This window comes from Dermacentor albipictus, chromosome 4, assembly GCF_038994185.2.
Source record: "Dermacentor albipictus isolate Rhodes 1998 colony chromosome 4, USDA_Dalb.pri_finalv2, whole genome shotgun sequence".
NCBI classification, from domain to species: Eukaryota; Metazoa; Arthropoda; class Arachnida; order Ixodida; family Ixodidae; genus Dermacentor; species Dermacentor albipictus.
Window position 1 is genome coordinate 139,354,234 of NC_091824.1, and position 15,747 is coordinate 139,369,980.

The 15,747-nt window shown below is 45.1% G+C and overlaps 1 protein-coding gene across 4 annotated transcripts in view; it reads right to left on the minus strand.

Annotated features, from left to right (window-relative positions):
* The window catches only part of LOC139059346 (methyl-CpG-binding domain protein 5-like), a 65,169-nt gene extending 58,050 nt beyond the window's left edge, over positions 1-7,119 (minus strand). For 3 of the 4 annotated variants that reach the window (XM_070537634.1, XM_070537631.1, XM_070537632.1), the window contains exon 1: positions 6,718-7,119. The gene's annotated coding sequence lies outside the window, so the exon portion shown is untranslated. Of the gene's footprint in view, positions 1-5,998; positions 6,258-6,717 lie in introns of those variants that run through there. The other variant, XM_070537633.1, reaches the window with a different exon arrangement.
* Between the last annotated feature and the right edge of the window lie 8,628 nt (positions 7,120-15,747).

Sequence of the window (15,747 nt, forward strand, 5' to 3'; positions counted from 1 at the left end):
CTCTGGGGTCAAAACATGACAACCCTCGAACCAGAGGGTACCTAATAGGACTTCTCTCTATGATTTTCAGGATCATGTCACGCAATGAACTTCCGACACTCACCCCTAAATTCAAGAACACACTTGGTACTCGCTTTTCCGCTCTTTAAGGTCTTCTCAGCCACTCGTCCAACGTCCACCTTCTCAAGTGACGTGTAATTGGCAGTATCATGAACATCAATTCGCAGCAGTTTCGTGATGCTCGTGGCCTCTGTGAACACCGAGCGCTTCATGAACCTTGCAAGGAGGCTCCTCAAGACAGTTTCAAGCTCTTTCGCCAAAAAAAAAATGTCTTTGGAGAATCACTCTGAAAAACAGTCAAGAAAGGCTGCACAACCATTGCAACGTTTAGGGGAAAATTCAGTTTCGCAAGTGCAAGCTGGTCCTTTAGAAAATCACTGACGTTCTCATACGCTCTACATTTCGGCAAGGGTAGCCTATGGTCGCTCATTGCTTCGGGGTAGTGCCTCAAATGCTCCCATATAGCCAGGGCTCTCTCCAGTACTGGCACGTTCTCGACCCAACGGTGGGGTACGAAAGGAAGTGGAAAGAGCTTGCTCCTTGTTTCTTCAACAAAATCTTCACGGCGGGGCGGTGCATCATGGAAGAGTGAGAATAACCTCGACAGGAAGGTGTGAACTGGCCAGCTCGTCACATGCATTCCTGCTTTGTAAGCATTATGCACTGTGTGCAAGCGACATGAGCCAATATCCAAGCACTGAACTTGAAAGTCATTCTTCATGTGCTGCTGCAACTTGTTGAAAAGACTTCAGTTGACATTCGGGCCGTCCATCGAGAGCTGCACAATCCTGCTCAGGGGAAAGGACGCGAGTGTTTCCGCCAACTTCTGCATAACGTCGTCCACTGTGCTGTGACCCATGAATGTCGAAGTCAGGTATCTGGTTGTCACCTCACAGTTGTTCCACAATCTGACGTCAACATCAAGTCGTTTTCTTTGCAGGTATTCATCAAAAAGCACAACAAAATTGTCAGACTTCTCCATCATTTGTTGTACCTGCGAAGTGAAAAATGGGCGCAGACCGTGGCACGCGACATACGCGCTGTTACGTTTCGCCTACGACGCGCGGTATAGCCGGCGCGGATGCAACAGACGCCGGGGCTTCATTCAAAGCGGCGGACATTTTGGCCCGTTCCGCGCCGCCGCAACGCCTCCCCGCCAAGCGCGTCCAGGCATGTTTCAGTGCCACGTGTCTTCAAGTGTGCGTGTGTGTGTGTGTGCATGTTGGTGCCCACGCTTGTCAAAGCGCGGCAGCCGGGGAGAGGAGCTCCCCAAGTGTGAAGCGAGGAGGTCTGACCGGCGCCGGCCCGGCTGATGCGTCACTACACTCGTCTCAACATGTCTCTCAGCTTGTCCGTGCCCCGCCGTCACGTGGCCTCATCCCGTGACGTTCCTTCTTGCCCTCAACTCCGAGAGTATAAAAGCAGCTGCCCCCGGACGCCAGGAGAGAGGCTCCGAATTCTTCCGTCGAGAAGTGTGCTCTTCCATCTTTCCACTTCGGTCGACCTGACCGGCCGCTCTTTTGCAATGCTAGAATAAACAAGTTGTTCTGTTAGCAGTCGACTCATGCTTTGCCAGGACCTTCGGATGCTTCCAGTTGTGCCCCAGGCCACCAGGCCAACGCTACCCTTGGGGCTTGCGACCGATTTGCAACAACTCGTGCCAGCGGTGCGATATCAACAACGGGCGTCAGGGCTGTGATTACAATAGCGCATTTTTTTCTCACAGCAAGTGAAGCTTCTCGCGACCTCGCTATCCGGAAACATCTTTTGGAATATCTGGGAAATGGATCCACTGGAGCTGTAGAAGTAGTGTGACGACACAACTTTCATCGTCCACAAAATCTCGGCTTCGATCACGGAATCATGCTTTCTGCAGTATTCGTCGCAGCCCGAGAGGAAGTTGCCGTGGTTTCACGCTTACATGGAGCCGCGGACGTCAGATTTCCCACTTGCTTGAAACTTGCGACGGATGAGCAGCCCTCACCTGCTGCAGTTTTGGATCGGTGCTTCGCGCCTTTCTGGTGGCTTTCAAGGCAGATTTCCCCATCGTTGCAATGTCGACCGTCTTCTGACATATTGCGCACTTTGCTCGATAAGGATCGCTTGGTTCCGGTCTCACCCAGTGACCATAGTCCGTATGTTGCAGCCACGCAGGCTGAAACTTGCACTTCCCGCCTGGCATCTTGTCAAAGCAAACACACAACGCCAACGCAAACTTCACTGAAATGGCGCGCACGAGGCCAAGAGACGGTCCAACTATAGTGCATAAAAGAGCACTCACTAGTGCAGCGAGCGCGGGTGTCGCGGTAGCACCGAGAGTGATGCCTTCCGCCGCCGGCCGCTTGGTGCACTGCACTACGAGACTGTGCCGGACCATGCTGAGGCATGGGCGGACTTCAGGCGAGACACGACGCGAGCCTCCCCATTTGCCCGGCGATCTGCCTCTGTTATGTTCTTGTCTCCATCCGCGATACATTCCGGGTCTGCGGACGCGCTGGGTAATGAGAGGAGCCGTTTCATTCCAAGTCTCTGTCTGGGAAATCGCAGTTTCGCGGCCTGTTTAAGGTTTCTTTAGACAGACGAGCGCACACATAGACGCAACACACCCACTCACAAGAAGAAAAGACTGCAACGAAAGCGGCAGCAAGGCGCGAACTGAACTACGCATTGCAATCAATGCATCGCAAACGAACGCGAGCCGAACTCCCCACGGTTTAGCATGGTGCCGACAGGCATCGCCGTCTGGTGGCCCACGGTGGCAGGCATCACTGCCCGTGCCAACGTCGCCCGTTGCAGATGCTCGGTGAACGGTACACTAGAGTATATTCTAGGCACTATAACCGACCGAGCGATATGCCTCGCATTGGATTGGATTTGATTTCCGATCCATATTAGTAGTCAGACGACGCAGGGGCTGCGGGATTTAAAACCGAGACTTCTTGATGTTGCCCTTTAGTCAACACAGCTTGTTTTCATGGGCATTCGTAAGCGAAAGGGCCTTTAAAATCAGCGTGACTTGCGGAGGTACGTCGTTAATTTTCTCTATCGGAACAAATCCCACGGGATTTTCAAGGATTACAAGGAGCTCACGGGTATTCAAGTAGTTTCAAGGGCCCTTGAACTTATGCTGTCAATATCAAGGATATTCAAGGGTTTCAAGGGGCTGTGCGAACCCTGCAGTAGTAAGGATTATGGCATCAAGAACACGCTCGATGGGTATGAGGACGACAAGCTGCATGATCGGCTCGCCGACATCTGTGCTATGATCCCGAATAACTGCGTCGAGCTGAGGGATGAATGTACTGACCTTGTTTTTGTGTCGGATTTCAAGGAATTTTTCAACGGTTTTGACAGTGATAAAAAAACGATCACAAGGAAACAATGTTCAGAAATCAGTTCTGCTAAAACAGTACAGACTGGATTGCATAATTTTGGTGCCTTCCAATATATTTATCTGCCATCTGGAATATTAGTGTGGAATCGAGGAAGAGCCCCCTCATATTTTGGTTGTTATATTTTGAGTAGGGGGGGCAGAGGGCTTAGGGCATTTTACGGTAGTAGACATTGTCCCCTACTTGCTGTCATGGGCAATGAAATATCTAGGAAGTGCCATTTTTCCTCAACAAATCACAGGAATATTTAATCACAACAATAAACATGTAAAAATTCATAGCATTGTATCATCATGTGCCTTAACAAAGTTACAACATTGTGTCCTTGTAGATGCTAACGTTGATTTGCTATCACATTGATGCAGATAATCATGATGCCTTCTGTGCAAATTATGCAGATTATGTATTTAAGTGCTTCACATAACACAGATTCTAACAGTTCATGAGAGCTCCATAATTATTATTATTATTTTTACATATCCACTTATAGAAAGTGAGCTGTTATAAGGTACCCACAGAGAATTTACTGAATGAATGAATTCTGTGGTACTACGTGTCAAAACCACAATTAGATTATGAGGCATGCTGTAGTGGGGGACTCGGGATTAATTTTGACCACCAGGGGATTTTTAACAGAGTATTTAATATTCTCACGCAGAAGTAACTAGGACAGCTAATGATGACATCGAATAACTTTCTGAAGCAGTGGCAACAAAATGCAGTAGTACAGATATCAGTGATCATTATTTTATTCAGCACTTCGCAACCAAGCTACCAATAACAATGTAATGAAGTGGCTTTTGGAGTCCACAGCAAGTTGTGAGACGCAAGCAATGTTTACAGCAGTAACGCCACCACCAGCAGAGGTCTCAATGCATGCTACTGTTTATAACAGCGATCAGGCTTGTGAAAAGCCAGTTCCAAGGAACAGTGAAAAAGAGATAAAGCCTGGCTTCACAAAGACAGGAAAATTGATATACTTCCAACACAGACATTTTTAGCATTCAGATGGAACAAAGATAAAGTTACTCACTGCCCAAGTGAAGATGTTCTAACTAAATTATTACCCCACTCTAAATTGTAACTAGTTAAAGACTACCAGAAGCCAGCAAAATAACAGCCGCACAAATAGCATCCTTGTGCTACCAGTAGGATAATTGGGTGAGGAAGCTAATGCAGTGGGAATTAGAGGTGAAGTGCAACCTAAGAGCTGGTTAAGGGAAGGCAGAGAGAAAGATTATGCAAGGGTGAGAGCTGTAGCAAAAACATTATTACAATAACATCGGCTGTCTTCAGTACACACAAAAGAGTATGCACTGATTTTACAACTTAGTTTGTGCATCACTTATTCCGTGCCCTTGTTCTGCTGCTTTGCGGTCAGTGCAAGAATTATAGAAGTTCAGTGGCCAGCCCTCTGCCAAGCATTCTTTTTTTCCTTTTTTTGCTGTTATACACTTGGGTTCATTGTATAGGGGAATGCCTAATGAGCACTGAAGCAATTTATACTGCAGGAGCATTACCTAAAATATTACTACCCAGTAGTTCTCCCTTTGTAGCTTTAGCTTTGTGCAGAAACACAAATCAGGTGCCTTTATATTAGTCCCTGCTGCACATGTGGGGTAGGCAATAAACTACTTACATGCACAGTGTAAGTGGTTTGTTAAATGTGTAAATGGTTTATCACTTACATGCATTCTCATGGGTAACAGTAACATTGATTGGTTTATTGCGTTTGTGAGCACCATTCCAACATGCTCAAATACGAGAAAGATATTCAGAGATGTTCAAGTGCCTTAAATTCCCACAAATGTCTCACTGTCATATATTTCATGTCACGAGCACATAAGAGGCATTGAGCGCAATATTCTAGCACCCACACAAGAAGGAGAAATACAAGTTACCAACAAACACACATACTAAAAAAATTACGTGGTGTAATTGACACCTACAGTTATACCGGTGACACACGGCGCGCTTTTGATCGCTATCAAGCCCGATTAGGATCGAATTTCTCGGTCGTCATTGGCTCCTTTGCGCAAGCTGCGCGAAGGAGCCAATCGCAATAGGGAGTTTCGATCCGGATTGGGCTTGATCGCGATCAAAAGTGCGCCGTGTGACAGGTATTACGCACCGTCTGTATGGAACTGATTGGGCATGCATCTGCAACGCTCAAAGCAACAGATCGTAGGCTTCTAAAGAATAGGTGACCGCTATCTTCTGGCAAAACGCTTTCAGTTCTCTAAAAAACCCGCCTACCAGGAAGGTTAGCAAATTGTCGAAAAGGCAAAGTTGACGTCAGCCCGGCGCAAAGGCGGTGCGCGCAGTATACTCCCTTCGCAATTGTATTCGCGTCACCAAGGCTCCCAAACCAAACTTAAAATGCGATGTGCCAACACAGCTGTATGGCAGAAAAAAGAACGCACTTCCGCCGCTGACGGCCCTAACAATACAGTAAAAGAAAACGTAAGAAAAAAGAACGCGCACATATAAAACCTTAAGCACACAATAATTCAATGGCGGAAAATGTATGAGTGGATATTACGCACCGTCCAGTCGCCGCTGGTGCACCGAAAGTAAAAACAAAAACAAGGCAGCCCGCACGCACGCACGCGCAGCGCGACGAAACTAAAACCGCAGAAGCGAAAATGCGCTCAGTTCGGACAGCGTCGCGAGCACCACATGTCGGCATGAGTGTGCCCATCCAAGCGGCAAACCAGCTCCACGCTACCCGCGAATGAGTCAGGCAGCGGAGTGGTAATGTCAAACGGTCGCAGTTGGCAGCAGCCAAACAAGCACGCAACCCCCACCTCCCCTTCCTCTTCTCTCGATAAGGTTACTATGTGCTACCATCGTTCGCGTCGCGCGCACTACCAACATCACACACGGTCTCTAACACTCCGCGTTTATCGCCACCACAGCAATCAATAAACGGACCGAGAACAAGCTCGGCGCCGACAGTCCAGTCCGCGTTGATACTTCGATGCACTTAAGCGATTACGCGTTCGCACTCTTACATTAACGCCAAATCACTGTTTACGTTTTAGCGGACCCCCAAAACACAAAGCAGACACCCCGTGCAACGCGCTCAAGACGAAGCCTGGTGCTGTCACTGCAACTCGGCTCGACGAAATTTGAGAAGCAGGCCGCGGAGGTAATCTCCATTAATACGTAATATAGGCCTACTTATAAATGCTTCGCTTAAACAGCTTAAGCCTATTCATACGTAGACGTAGAAATGAAGCAAGGTTTCACTCGTGTCTCGTACCTCGGACATAGCTGGGCTTCTGGTCTCATCGGATTCACGTCGGAGTTCAGCCAAGGCGCCTGGATGAGCAGCGAATCGCGCACTTCACATGAAGGTGAAATTAATCGGTGTCAAATTAACACACAACACCTGGGCCTAAAGTGATACTACTACGAGGTCAAAATCTGCGGATCAAAAGCAAAAGCGCGATCGCCAAGCACAGCACGCAGAGGGCCAAACATAGCGTAGAAAATTCCTCTCGTTGGTGTCTGGACGACTTGTTTGACACTCGTCACAGATCCCACCGAACTGTCTTCACACGGGAAAACAAATGGATTAAACAGAATCTTGTTTGCTACTCTTTCGCGTACATCATATTCAACCGCAAAAACATGGCTCGTTTACCCACAATGCCCTGCGGTTTTACTCTCGAATGAAGGGTTGTTTTTGGTCTCCCATAATGCATTGCATTGTCGGCAGCCAACGCGGAGCTGCTGACGAGAGTAGGTAACTCGTGGCACCAACGCAACAGGCCGTGTAGGATCCTGAAGCATATTTTGCGAGCCCTTTCCAGTGCAGTAGTTGGGGACGGTGCAGTTGACGTTGCTTGTCGTCCTGTGCAGATCTACTTGAGGTCCGTGTAGCGCCCTCATACAAAGGTAAAATGCTGTCAGAGTTGTTTCATGGTTTGAATTGTTGAAAAATTGCCGAAACTTTTGTTGTCGATTAGCTAAACTTTGCGTCAATTTTGAGTTCAACTCGCCCTTTAAGGGAAAGATGATAAGGTCACCCACATTCGACGACCGACTGTTTTCAACGACTGCGGTTCCTTACGTTATACTTGTGTTTTGTCGTTCTTTACCTTCTTGGGTTTCCTTGCTTTTGCCCATCACTGGTCGATTTCTCTTGCAGAAAGCCATGGATCAGGTTATGGCATTCATCGACCCGTTCAAGCAACTGTCAAAGGACTCCATCAGGCTCATCAAGCGCTGCACGAAGCCGGACCGCAAAGGTAAATCGCGCCTTCTACAAACTTGGATCTACCCGGTAACTTCAGAATAATGTGGGGCACTGAAAATAAAATCGTCTTGTTGAATGTGTTTTGCAAAGAAGAAAATCCTAAATCCCCTGTAGCTGCAGCGAACAGTCATTGAGATATAACTATGACCCTCGTGTAGGACGTGGTAACATCCGTTACAGCTAACAGCTGGCATCAACATGACAATTCTCCACACTGTCGAGGCTCTTGCTCTAGATAAGCTGCACTTGTTCGATTGAGGTCCGGTTCCAGGAAGTCGCTGCGGTGGCCCAGTGGCCATGGCGTTTTGCTGCTGAGCACGAGGTAGCGGGTTTGTATCCCGACCATGGCCACCACATTATCCCAGAAATATGTATTAAATGAAGTAATTTTGCGTGTCTTAGCGTGTGTTTTGTTTGCATCGATTAACTTGCATTACATTTTTTTTCCACCGCAGAGTTCCAGAAAATCGCCATGGCTACTGCCATTGGCTTTGCCATCATGGGATTTATTGGATTTTTCGTCAAGCTAATACACATCCCCATCAACAACATCATCGTGTAAGTAACACATTACCGCAAGCATAGTTCGTTATTGATAAGCATGTAAAAACCAAAAAGTTTCCCTATGTCTGAACTATGCATGCTGTTCAATACTGAGGGCATGCTATGAACATCCATAGTGTTTCTGGCAGAAGTACTGATCACACAGCTATGGTGGCTAGAGGGGGAATTGTCAGCATAAGAGTGCTGGTGAGGCAACATTTGTTCAGGATGATGCAGCTGGCTCGCCTCTGCCACATGCCGGAATGCAGAAAGGGGTAACAATTCCCGAATTCTCACTCAAACTGCAGGATAATCATATCCAGATGAGTCTCCAGAGCCTAGCATGCAGAAGAACAATACACCCCAGGCAAGCAAGGTGCAGGTCATAGACACTTGTATGAACTGGGTGCAACTACGCTCGGTGCTCGCACATTGAGCCAGAGGGTGTCTGCTTAAGGCATTTCGGAGGCGACAAGTGCACCACCTATCCTCGTGAAAAAAATGGCACACCCTTGTACACAATGCAGCCTGATGCTGACACCTCCCTCTCTAGCCACCATAACACAGCTTTGCAGGAAATAAACTGAATATAGAGGGAAAATTGTTGCCGGACAAAACTACCAAAACTACCTCTGTAACGGGCTTAAGAGCAGTTGTGTAAAAGCAAAGCCTCATGTAGTAAAAGTGTTCTAGAATACTGGAAAGTATGCCTTGCATGGGTGGAGAGCGGACCTTTTCTTTAATAACTCTGCAAGGCGGCGCTGTCCGCAGCAGCTGTGCTCAAAATACTTCATTGGCATCTTTTGCGCATTACTTGAAGACGAAATAAATGTTTGGCTGCGAGACGTGGGTGTCCTCTTACAAGTTTATTCTGCGATGCGTACATTCACATGGTACTTCGTAGGTGAATCGTGCTGCACGGTGTTGTGTTATATGGAACTTGCGCTTCACATTCGAAGCAAGATACACATGGCACATGGGGAAATAGGGATTGTGTAGTGTGTTTATGAAACATTTTTATGTAACAATTAATATCAGTGCTTCATAATATGGAAATTGAGGAATAAGCTGGAGAAACAAAAATGTTCGTACACTTGTACGTGAAACTTGAGACAAAGCTCAAGCAGGACTGTCCGCAGTAGCAGAAAAAACACGAACGTGGGAATGTTGCCAAAATTAGCATTTAGACATTTACCTCGTATGCACAAATGTGTATAATGAATGAAGAAAGATGTGAGCAAAGATTATAGAACATGATCTAAACAGATCAGATGGTGCATTGCTATACCTCTTGTTAACTTTGTTGTTTGTTTCCTGCCAACCTCCTTATGATTTCTTCTCTCACTGTAATTGAGCTTCATCTGGCCCATTAAAACAAGTTGGTTATAGGTGTTCTCAGGTTAAAACACTACAAATGAACCTGACACTTGGCCTGTCACATGCAGCCATGTGGTGATGAAACTGGTGCAAGTAAACAGACATGCCAATTATGCCTTTCAAATTTATAAATGTTGTGATAATCTGCACTAAAGCACGGGGGAATCATATAGACCTGAAACTTGTATGACGGGTGAGAGGGAGAGACAGGAAATTTTCAAGGCCTTTGAAGCACATCCAGATAAAGTTACCTTCCTCACATACACACACAAAAAAAAAAAGAAAAACAAATGAAAGGGCGCATAAACCTTTCCATTAACGGGAGTGAGTTTTTTGTATTGTGCGTAGCTTGCATGTTTTAACACTTCTATGCTTTATAAAAAAATCTTCAAAGTCGGACATACTTATTGCATTGATCTTTCTTTTGATAAAAATGCTATGTAAATACTACAATCGCACTTAGCAGTTCTAAAGGTTATGTGATGGATAGCAATGGCCGCTATAGTCAAACTCCTGGGACTGCAGGAGCAGCAAGCCTATGGGAGAGCAGACATGATGTAGCACACCTGTTGCGAACAGCACCCTCTGGGATTGTCACCACCATGACTCTGACTGTCATCTTGGCTCCGTTCAGTTGCGTCGAAAATGGAGTACCTCCCGTTATTGTAGTACAGTTGACTCCCATTAATTCTAGTTGACCAGATTCCTCAGGCGCTAAAGTTGGAAGAGGGCGGGGGGTGCACCTGAGATGAAAACAATATTCAACATTTATTCCATGTTTCATTTACATGAATGGGAAGCTCTTTCCCAAGCTCTAGAGTTAATTTTCGCTTGCCTTTTGGCATTATTTCATGTGCTTTCAAGAACACATGTGGCAAGCAAAACAGCATGAAGACAGCTTGATCAGAGTGCTTTGGCTTGACTGCGGCTGGTTAGCCAGTGCGTTGAGAAGTCCACTCTAACTATGTGGAGAAAACTTGGGAGCCGTATGTGGTCCTCCGTGCAACCTTCAGAAAGAGCCATTCACTTGCCCTTGCATGATTGATCAGAACAGTGTTTTTGCTGACAAAAGCGCCGTTCTGATCGATTGCACGAAGACAGTCAAATGGTTCACTTTCAAAACTGTTATAAGACCGTACCATAGGTGCTGCTGCCTCACTTCAGGTGGTGTTTTGCTTTGCTGCCTGCCTCTCGAATCTCATTGGAGGCAGTGCCACAATGTCCAACAACACAAACAGCCAATTTGGCACCACAGGTAGGCAGGCATTTTGGGACCACCCAGAGTGCGGAGAGGTAAAAGAGGGACAAAACACCATTCCAAATGTAAGCTGTGGGACAGTGGAACCACTGCAGTAAAAAAGTGGAACGAGTCTCGCCTAAATAAGGGTGTCTGGTCGAATTAACAGACGGCGCCAAGGACTACTTTGGTAGAGTATTACAATAGCTATACATGTCATCATCAATTAGTAGCCCACAAGCCTCAACACTTGTCGGCACTGACAAAATCCTCAGAAGAGGCATTACTCAGGCAACAGTACAAGTTCTCGTCGTTGCAGGAGATGTTGCTGTTGTCACCTAGAGAAGCAGTCACACGCCGTCTGCTGAATTTTTTGCATTTGCAAGTTTTTAGTAAACCATGTGCGCATGAGGGGGTGTAGGTAAACATCATTCAGGGTGATCGTAGCCGCACGCTTTTGAATACAAACTAAATGAGTTTTTGTTCTGTGGCAATGTTGGGTCCTTGCTGGGAGCAAAAAAGATGAACTTACTGATGTCAAATTAATGAGAGTCGACTTTACACTATAGTAAAGGTAAATCTTATAATTATTGGATGTCAAGGTATATAGATTCACTGCCAGTTACTGCGATGATGATGAAGTGACACCTTTTCCTTTGAAGCGGGTGGTAGTGTCTGATTTGCATGACAATAAAAATAAATACAATTGACGTTTATTACAGTGCAATCTGTGATAGTTTGTATGCTGAGGAGGCCAACAGCATCATTTGTCTGTTCTTGACATTGCATATTTGTCTCAATGTAAATAAGGAAACTTAATGAATATATAATTTCTTGCTGTGTCTACAAAGTGAATTCGATCAGAATGAATTGGCTTGGTGTCAATTTTGTCTGGATTAATTATATTTAGAGAATCCGCCCATTTCATAATAGCAGCATTGCTAGGCTTTCAGCATGCTTTATTCACACTAAGGTCCGTATTTCGAGTGTCTGAAACAATTTTCATTGCTTTTTTTCAGGGGTTCCTAAGAAGTTGGAAGATCTGCACCTACCTCGACCCCTTGTATAAAAATGTCCCACAGTGCCCTTCTAATAAATGAGAACGCATTTTCCTTTTTAAATTGTATGAAAGCAGTGCTCTTACATTTGACGATGGTCGCCGCATGCTGATTGGGTAAGGATGCAAAAACTTAGAGACGTATATGTTTGGGATAGTTGGTGGTTCATTCTAAGTGTGTGTACAGCACAAGACTAAATGCAGACAGGCTGTGTTGTTTCTTCTCACGGTCTGTTGAGCCTTTCCCTCTTAAGCATATTCAGGATGCCAGAACACTTCTGTGCTACTGCCGTATTACTATTACCCAAGAAAGTGAAGGCTACTCGCTGTGGTGGCGCAGTGGCTACGGCATTGTAGGGCTAAATATGATGTTGCAAGTTTTATTCCCAGTTTCATTTTGATGGGAGTGAAACGCAAAAATTCTTCTGTGTTTAGGTTCAGGTGCACATTGAAGAACCCCAGGTGATCAAAATTAATCCAGAGCTCTGCACTACAGTGTCTTATAGTCTATGTGCTGCTTTTGGGTGTTAAACACCGTACTTTGGATTTTGATAGGAGACCAAACTTGGAATTCAAAATTTTGTGTTCAAACCGGAATGCCAATGGGATGGTGCAATCTACTAATTCTTGTTTACTCTCAAACACCCAATTAGCTCTGGACACTGCTAAAAGTTCATGACATAGGAAACTGGTGTGGGTATTCGAAGGCAGCATTGCAACTTGTCTTGTTTGTGCCCTTTCTATCTTGCTAATGTGCTGCTTACTATATAGCTGACTTGTTTAGTATTATAGAAGTTTACCAGTCTGACACTCCTTTAGTGTCCTCATTAAGAACCCATCAATTATCACCAATACATCGCAGTTTTTTGTTAATAATGGTAGCCTTATTGTGCATTCAGTGCAATACATTCTCTTAATATAGAAATGTGCAATAATTAAGTATTTGAACCTACAGTTGTACAATACAGAGCAGTTGTGAATTAACAGAGCTGAATGATGCCTGATGGGGCATTGAAGAGTAACACTAAATAAATGTGTTATGCATCAAATGGCCCTGACAACAGGTTATTGCACAAGGGGTGGGTTTTTAAATTTCACATGCGACATTTTCAAGGACTGTCGGGGAATGAGGCAGGCTGAAGTGGTACGTAACGTTGGCAGGAAGGCCATCACAGTCTTATGTCTACATGCTGAAGGTAGGTAGGTTACTTTAGGATGACTGATGTGCAATGTCGTGTGTCAGTTTGATGATGGAATTGTGCTCAGAAAGGTTGAACTTATGAAAGATGCATCATCATCAGCCTGGTTGTGCCCACTGCAGGGCAAAGGCCTCCCATACTTCTCCATCTACCCCGGTCATGTACTAATTGTGGCCATGTCGTCCCTGCAAACTTCTTAATCTCATCCGCCCACCTAACTTTCTGCCGCCCCGTGCTACGCTTCCCTTCCCTTGGAATCGAGTCCGTAACCCTTAATGACCATTGGTTATCTTGCCTCCTCATTACATGTCCTGCCCATGCCCATTTCTTTTTCTTGATTTCAACTAAGATGTGTTAACTCGCATTTGTTCCCTCACCCACTCTGCTCTTTTCTTATCCCTTAACGTTACACCCATCATTCTTCTTTCCATAGCCCGTTGTGTCATCCTCAATTTAAGTAGAAACATTTTCATTAGTCTTCCGGTTTCTGCCCCGTACGTGAGTACTGGTAAGACACAGCTGTTATACACTTTTCTCTTGAGGGATAATGGTAACCTGCTGTTCATGATCTGAGAATGCCTGCCAAACGCACCCCAGCCCATTCTTATTCTGATTATTTCAGTCTCATGATCCGGATCCGCGGTCACTACCTGTCCTAAGTAGATGTATTCCCTTATCACTTCCAGTCCCTCGCTACCTATCCTAAACTGCTGTTCTCTTCTTAGTCTGTTAAACATTACTTGTTTTCTGCAGATTAATTTTTAGACCCACCCTTCTGCTTTGCCTGTCCAGGTCAGTGAGCATGCATTGCAATTGATACCCTGAGTTGCTAAGCAAGGCAATATCATCAGCAAGTTACTAAGGTATTCTCCGTTGACTCTTATCCCCAATTCTTCCCAATGCAGGTATCTGAATACCTCCTGTAAGTACGCTGTGAATAGTACTATTGGAGAGATCATATGTCCCTGCCTGACGCCTTTCTTTATTGGGATTTTGTTGCTTTCTTTATGGAGGACTACGGTGGCTGTGGAGTTGCTATAAATATCTTTCACTGTTTTTACATACGGCACATCTACACCCCGATTCCGTAATAACTGCTGAGGTTTCAACTGAATCAAACGCTTTCTCGTAATCATCATAATGCATAGTCGGCCGAATTCCAGTGGCCTGCATAGGCTAGATGGGAAGGGTTCCACACTATGAACACATATGCTAATTTTTTCCTAGGTGGTGTCATATGCCAATATTTAAAGTTGAGCCAGTTGCAGGTTTCGTATAAAGTGGGCATTTACATGGTTGGATTGATTGGATTGTTGTCGTTGGTAACGTTACATGTGCGAGTGGTCCAGGTGAGATTGCATGATGACAGAAGTACTTGAGTGAAGTTACAGAGCTGCTTATTCTATATTTAACGTAAACTTCTTAAGCAATATATCAAAGCGTTCTCTTCATTAATTTTTATTGAAAAAGGTTATTACTAGAAAAAATTGAAGTCAAGCTTCCTCTGTGTTGTATAGATGGCCGTGGATGTTTTAATCTCTGTAGGCAATACTAAGACGCCACAACACAAATGCACCAACTTGCCTGTGCCAGGGGGCGATGGGTATGCACATATCGAGGGCTTCTGGCATTTGAGTTCGCAAGCCTCCCAGTTGGTTAAAATGTGTGGCGGCAAATCTTTTTCCAAGCTTGTCAAGTTACAGTGCAGTAGTCATAATCTGAACATACCACAACATAAAAGGTGCTTTTGTCCTTTTTTCGTTTGCTATGAATCGGGTACGTTTCGTATTTCTGTCAGCCTACGAGCGCACTTTATCATTTTCACATGGAAAGATTTTGCTGTGCGGTTGACTGAAGTTCCAGAGACCATAGCAATGCCCCTTTCTCACGTGTATAAAATCATGTACACAATGTGAAACGTTTAGTTTCAGTTTAGTCATCGGGTTCAGGCTCACAACAAAGGGCTTTAGACCTGGTATATGTATATTCGTCTGTTTGCGCAAACATCAGTTGTAAAATCCACAGGAGAGCGTACTCCCCATTATAGCAATGGCTGCTGAAATGTCATGCCAAAAGCCAGTTCCTTGCAGTTTAAATAGTGCATCTCTGTAGCATGTGCACAAAGCAGGTGATGAACTTGACTCGGTGAAAAAGTAGTATCTAGTGGTTTATAGCAAATATGAAGGGGGAAAGATTGAAAATGTTATGGGCATTGTGAATGCCTCATTTTTCAGAGTACACCTGAACTGTCGCACATGAAGTAACAGTGTAGGACATAGCTATATGTAAAAATGCAAGAAAGAAGCAAAATGAATACGACCAGATGTAAATTTAACTGTCATGGTGGGGGCAGTGAATTTTGGTCAATGTAATGATCCCTTATTAAGGAGGCAGAGTAATGCCTTGTGAAGAAACAGAGGCCATATTAATTAATACTACTCAGCTCGCAATTGGTAGACCGTGTTGATGAAAGGCAATAGGTTGGCTTGAGGAGGAGAAGGGTTGTAGGATGAAGGCAGTGACAACGATGCTGATGTGTGGCGTAGATGGGGACTCCTTCAATATGCGAGACTTGAAGTTGTCAACATAAATGGGTAAAATTGTCACTCACCTGATAC